The following is a 6,886-nucleotide window of genomic DNA, read 5'->3' on the forward strand; positions in this document are numbered from 1 at the left end:
TCATCACTCTCACTCATCTCTCTCACTCATCACTCTCACTCATCACTCTCACTCATCTCTCTCACTCATCACTCTCACTCATCACTCTCACTCATCACTCTCACTCATCACTCTCACTCATCACTCTCACTCATCACTCTCACTCATCACTCTCACTCATCACTCTCACTCATCTCTCTCACTCATCACTCTCACTCATCACTCTCACTCATCTCTCTCACTCATCACTCTCACTCATCTCTCACTCATCACTCTCACTCATCTCTCTCACTCATCACTCTCACTCATCACTCTCACTCATCACTCTCACTCATCACTCTCACTCATCTCTCTCACTCATCACTCTCACTCATCTCTCTCACTCATCACTCTCACTCATCACTCTCACTCATCACTCTCACTCATCACTCTCACTCATCTCTCTCACTCATCACTCTCACTCATCACTCTCACTCATCACTCTCACTCATCACTCTCACTCATCACTCTCACTCATCACTCTCACTCATCACTCTCACTCCTCTCTCACTCATCACTCTCACTCATCACTCTCACTCATCACTCTCACTCATCACTCTCACTCATCTCTCTCACTCATCTCTCTCACTCATCTCTCTCACTCATCACACTCACTCATCTCTCTCACTCATCACACTCACTCATCACTCTCACTCATCACTCATCACTCTCACTCATCACTCTCACTCATCTCTCTCACTCATCACTCTCACTCATCACTCTCACTCATCTCTCTCACTCATCACACTCACTCATCACTCTCACTCATCACTCTCACTCATCTCTCTCACTCATCACACTCACTCATCACTCTCACTCATCACTCTCACTCATCACTCTCACTCATCTCTCTCACTCATCACTCTCACTCATCACTCTCACTCATCTCTCTCACTCATCACTCTCACTCATCACTCTCACTCATCACTCTCACTTATCACTCTCACTCCTCTCTCACTCATCACTCTCACTCATCACTCTCACTCATCACTCTCACTCCTCTCTCACTCATCACTCTCACTCATCACTCTCACTCATCTCTCTCAATCATCACTCTCACTCATCACTCTCACTCATCTCTCTCACTCATCACTCTCACTCATCACTCTCACTCATCACTCTCACTCATCACTCTCACTCATCTCTCTCACTCATCTCTCTCACTCATCACTCATCACTCTCATCTCTCCACCTGTTCCTACCAAACCGACAATAATCTCCAATGGCAGCGCTAATGGTTGCTTTACACCTCCCTTTATTACACCTCCCTTTATTACACCTCCCTTTATTACACCTCCCTTTATTACACCTCATATCTGACTGGATTACTGTTGCATTGTCAATTAGTAAACGAACTCATAGAACATTCATTCAATAGCAAAACACAATGAATTATGCATAAATATGCTAATGAGCTTGTATTTATAAATCAGATGTGATCTTGTTGGATGCCTCTGTAGCAACAACTGTATAGTTTGATTCAGAAACTGAATCTGTTTATCTGTCCTGTTGAGCGAATGGTCAGACAACATGAGAACATAATCCCTCCACCACCTAGTGGCTGAGACATAATAAAAGGTTTCCTGATACAACAGGAAACACCAGGTGATATCTGTGTACTCACATTTACACTGTGACCTTTAAGCTAGAATGACTGCTAAACCCTGCAGGGTCTGACGAGACACCCTTTACTGTGACTCTGCATAGAGATGACTACATTAGACAATCAAAATCCCCTCAGGAAATTTCCCTGAACAGATCTGCAATTAAAGTTAGAATAAGTAGTAAGGAGGGAGTGTGAAAAAAAAACGTCCTCTGCGTCAGCACGAAAACGCTGCCATTGTGCAGTTCGCTCAAAATAATCCTGCACACTGGCTCTGCTTTGGTCAGCTAACATTTAAATGATGTCATTAGATGCTTTGATTTCAAGCAAAATTGTACAGATCCACAATGACATCATGTTATTCTATTAGCTTCACAATGATTTCATAATGAGTTCATTTGCACTTTTTTTAAATCTATCATCAAAAGCTTACACAAATCTGATCAAATTTAATTTTAACCACAATTCAATAGTTTTTCCTTAAATTTTATAAAGATGCTTTCAGGATTATGCTGAAGACCCTGTACACCACTTAACACTGCATGTACCTACATCAGGGGTCGGCAACCCGGAGCCGCAAGTGGCTCTATCATCCCTCTGCTTCGGCTCCCTGTAGATTTGGAAAATAAATATTTAATTTATTTAAGACACCTCCAGGGTCAGGGTTCGATTCCCGCCTCCACCTTGTGTGTGTGGAGTTTGCATGTTCTCCCCGTGCCTCGGGGGGTACTCCGGTTTCCTCCCCCAGTCCAAAGACATGCATGGTAGGTTGGTTGGCATCTCTGGAAAATTGCCCGTAGTTTGTGATTATGAGAGTGTGTGTGTGTGTGTGCCCTGTGATGGGTTGGCACTCCGTCCAGGGTGTATCCTGCCTTGATGCCCGATGCCGCCTGAGATAGGCACAGGCTCCCCGTGACCCGAGGTAGTTCGGATAAGCGGTAGAAGATGAGTGAGAGTGAGTGAGTAGTTAGTTTTTTAAAAAATTAAATTCTAAGATTATGATGCTCTTGTAATATTAAAATTTTTTTGTCGCTCAAAATACGCGTCATAACCGCCGACTTGCGAAATCCGACACACAGGAAATTCAGACGCATTTTTGGTTTGCTGCATCCGGCAAGTTAAAATTTTGATGTCATGAATACGAAGAGGACTCGATTAGACATTGAACATTTTATTTGAAAGTAACCTTCAACCCAGCGTCTTTTTTGTTAAGGTTAGTTCAAACTCACTCACTCACTCTCTCATCTTCTACCGCTTATCCGAACTACCTCGGGTCACGGGGAGCCTGTGCCTATCTCAGGCGTCATCGGGCATCAAGGCAGGATACACCCTGGACGGAGTGCCAACCCATCGCAGGGCACACACACACTCTCATTCCCTCACGCAATCACACACTAGGGACAGTTTTCCAGAGATGCCAATCAACCTACCATGCAGGTCTTAGGACCGGGGAGGAAACCGGAGTACCCGGAGGAAACCCCCGAGGCACGGGGAGAACATGCAAACTCCACACACACAAGGTGGAGGCGGGAATCGAACCCCCAACCCTGGAGGTGTGAGGCGAACGTGCTAACTACTAAGCCACCGTGCCCCCCGGTTTCTTGACTTATAGCTTTAAATTATAGTTTTAAAACCTTTTTTTATTCCTTTATGGTTTTGTTCAAATTTGCATTACATTCAAGTTGACATTATTTACAAGGTTTGGATTAAACCTAAATATCCAGCCAAAAGGCTAATAACAATATGAACTCTGTACTAAAATTCGGGTATACAGTAAGTATACGTTTCATTATGGTGGGTGTTGTTTCCGCCAATCTAACAACATAATAAAATAGCAGATCCCCTGTGCATACCTCTTTTTTGAACCCCACATTGAGAACACGCTTCTCTAATGGAGGCTTCCTCATTCATTATAATTGGTAGTGTAGCTCTGAGTTGCACTAAATCTTGCTCGGTGGCAGTCAGATCTCAAGAGTGGATCCATTAGAGCTTGAGCAGAAGCCTGATCAATGGCCCAAGTGTGTGCTGACAGCCTGTGTTTCTTCCCTCTGTTGGCTGGATGACTAGAAATCAGTGGTCCTGCATGTTAATCCACTCCGTGTCTCTTCATGAAGAACAGAGCTCTTCCATGTCTACAAATCCAGAAGCAGCAAAGCTGATCGGACCGCAATATAAACGTAAGATGTGTACTGTATAAAGCTTAGAAAAATTGAATGATTAGAAGTAGGAAGGTGTAACAGTCCCCATCTTTCATATTTCCCTTCCTTTTTTCAAAGCCTGTAAAAAGGAGACACCTATAAATACTAAATACGTAAACGTTACTAAACATCAATAGCACAATTGTAATTTATGTATTATTATTAGTCATTATATCTGCCATTCAAGTTTCTGTGCATGAGCTGTTACTATAGAAACTAACATGTAAAAATGAGTAAATTGTGATATATGGAGGCACCTTGTCATTAAGGTGGAGGGTGCACAATGTAAAATCTGAGGGTGTTTGAGGATGTCAGGGCAGCTGATGTAGCAGATGGTTCTGGCCTGACAGCAGAAAGTGTGTGATGTGTAATTAAACACACCTCTTTCTCTCCATCAAGTCTCATCTGGTTACAAGCTGGATTGTTGCCTATTACTACAAACCATTACACAGACACGGTGCTTATAGAAAAATAAAAGGAAATGCAAAGATGTCGTCAGTCATAAAGTTCTTTTCTGAAACTTGCATCTTGTGTGTTCAGGTGGCTTTTCTTTTCAGGTGACATGTTATTGTTGATATTAAAAGGGATTTTTCAGGTCTTTCAGGTCTGGATTCAGGTCTGTTCATCTGTATTTAGTAGTTTACTAAAAAACTGTCCTTGCTCTTCTGCTGTTGTTTGTGTTTCTGACATTCATTTGGAACATTGCCATCTGAAGACTTAATAAGGACTATAAGTAGATATGAAGAAAAAGAGAAAAGAAGAATTATTAGAAAAAGGAGCTGATTTTTCATGTTTAATCTCTTGGGCTTTAGCTGTTTCTTTGATTCACTTTGTGATCATGTGCAACAGATGTTCACCTGTATTTCATATTCTCAAGATAAAAAGATGATGGAAAGTTTTTGCATTTGTAATGTAGCTTTATTCTCTGTGGATTTTCTCCAGCACATCTGTTACAAACACACACACACACACACACACACACACACACACACACACACACACACACACACGCACGCACACACGCACATAAACTTTGGCTGCGAGGGGCTGAACACAAACAAACCAGAGATCAGATATCGTGAACTTAAAGACTGCTTCACCTATTGCACTGTCAATAAAACTGCACTTAAGTGTGGAATTTTAAGATGCAAGCAGAAAGAGAATGATATTTATCTGAGTGCAGGCATGCTCGTTGTGGTGTGGTGCTCCTAGCAGTGTCGTGGCGAGACCCAGAATGCTAGTGGGGCGCAGAACATTTATGGAGCGTCGTCTTCTGTGTCCAATGGCTGAGAAATGCATATTAGTTCACGTGCGTCTGACTCCCTTACATCTTCAGGAGCACAGTGTCACATACTGCTTTCTCCTCTTCTCCTGGAGGGTGATGAGGATGTACTGCTGCTCTGATTGGGCCACCGGCTTCTTGGCGTGTTTCTACAGCCATGTGCTTGCCAGATATCCACAACACAGGGGCTGCTAAAGTGCCACCATCCAGCACCCGGGCTGTAGTAACAGGAGGAGCGAGAAAATGCTGCTGTAAGTTGATTTTATATATATACATATATATATATATATATATATATATATATATATATATATATATATATATATATATATAGTCATTTGGCATAAACAATAGCATCATTGGCATTAAATTACAGCTACAGTATTACAAACAATCCTATTGGTTTAATTCTTTCAGGGTGATTTCCTTTGTCTGTACTGAATGCAGGCTTGATTAAATGTACTTACAGTATATGAGAACACAGTATGAGTCTTTTAGATCACAGTGTAAGCCCTCACAAAACAAACACCATGTTGTACAGTATATATTAAAAAGAATGCCAACATACTTTCCTTGTAGAATTTCTATATTTATAACTGCCCTTTAGAAACTTTAACAGGTATCGATCTTATAAAAGTTCCAGTGTCCCTTGGATCTTGAGCTTTTGGAGCTTTTTCCCACCTCTTAAATACAAGCCAGTAGGTGGTTTGGCTGTTCTTAAATTTCACAGTTTTGAATGGGTCCCGTGATGCCTTGGTTGTCAATCCAAAATGTGTTCCTGTCTTTTCTGACAAAGGTGTTCAGTGAGCTGGGGTCAGGGCTCTGTGCAGGACACTCAAGTTTTTTTACCCCAACCATGGCAAAACATGGACCTTGTTTTGTGCACAGGGGTCATTGTCATGCTGGAACATTTTTTGGGCCTCTTAGTTACACTAAAGGGAAATTGTAATTCTACAGCATACACATCCTATAGAATTATGTGCTTTCAGATTTGTGCCAGTAGTTTGGGAAAGATGCACACATATCTTTGGCAATATACGTAGTATATGTTTTTCAAGCTTGGTGAAAATTCTTGGACAGTAATTGCTCCTTTTTAGCACTGGACTGTGGAATCTGTCTGGCATTTTCTTGAACAAATCAACACAACAATTCAATAACTCACTACATTGCTGTTTTGCTAACTAACTGTTGCTACTACATAAGTTTGTATATGTTTAGAATTTCTCTAGTTGCACAATACACGTTATAATATACAGTATGCACACTGGTTTGTGTACTTTGTGCAGTGTTGTATAAAGTACTAGAAAGCAATACTTGAGTAAAAGTACAAGTATCGTACTAGAAAAAGACTTTGTTAGAAGTGAAAGTTACCTTTTAGAATATTACTCAAGTAAAAGTCTTAAAGTATCTGATATTTACTGTACTTAAGTAACAAAAGTCATTTTCTGATATTTAATGTACTTAAGTATTTGAAGTAAAAGTAAAAAGTAAAATTTCAGTGATTTTCTGTAGACATAAGATCAGGGGCGGTTCTAGGGTCTCATCTTTAGGGGGTTTTATCCCTCAGTGAGAATTTAAAACAAGAAGAGTTTTATATTATATATTATATGACTACATAGTAATCCAAAAGTTATGGGATTATTAAATGGCAAAAGTGGACACCAAAATTTTATGCATGATGTAATGATGCCGGTCTCGAATCAGATCAGTTCATGTATGTGTGCATTCTCTACAAACAGTGTGTCCAATGAATACTTTTACTCCGTTATTTTCCACTAAGCGTCT

This window comes from Tachysurus vachellii, chromosome 24 (genome assembly GCF_030014155.1).
Source record: "Tachysurus vachellii isolate PV-2020 chromosome 24, HZAU_Pvac_v1, whole genome shotgun sequence".
In the NCBI taxonomy this organism is placed as follows: Eukaryota; Metazoa; Chordata; class Actinopteri; order Siluriformes; family Bagridae; genus Tachysurus; species Tachysurus vachellii.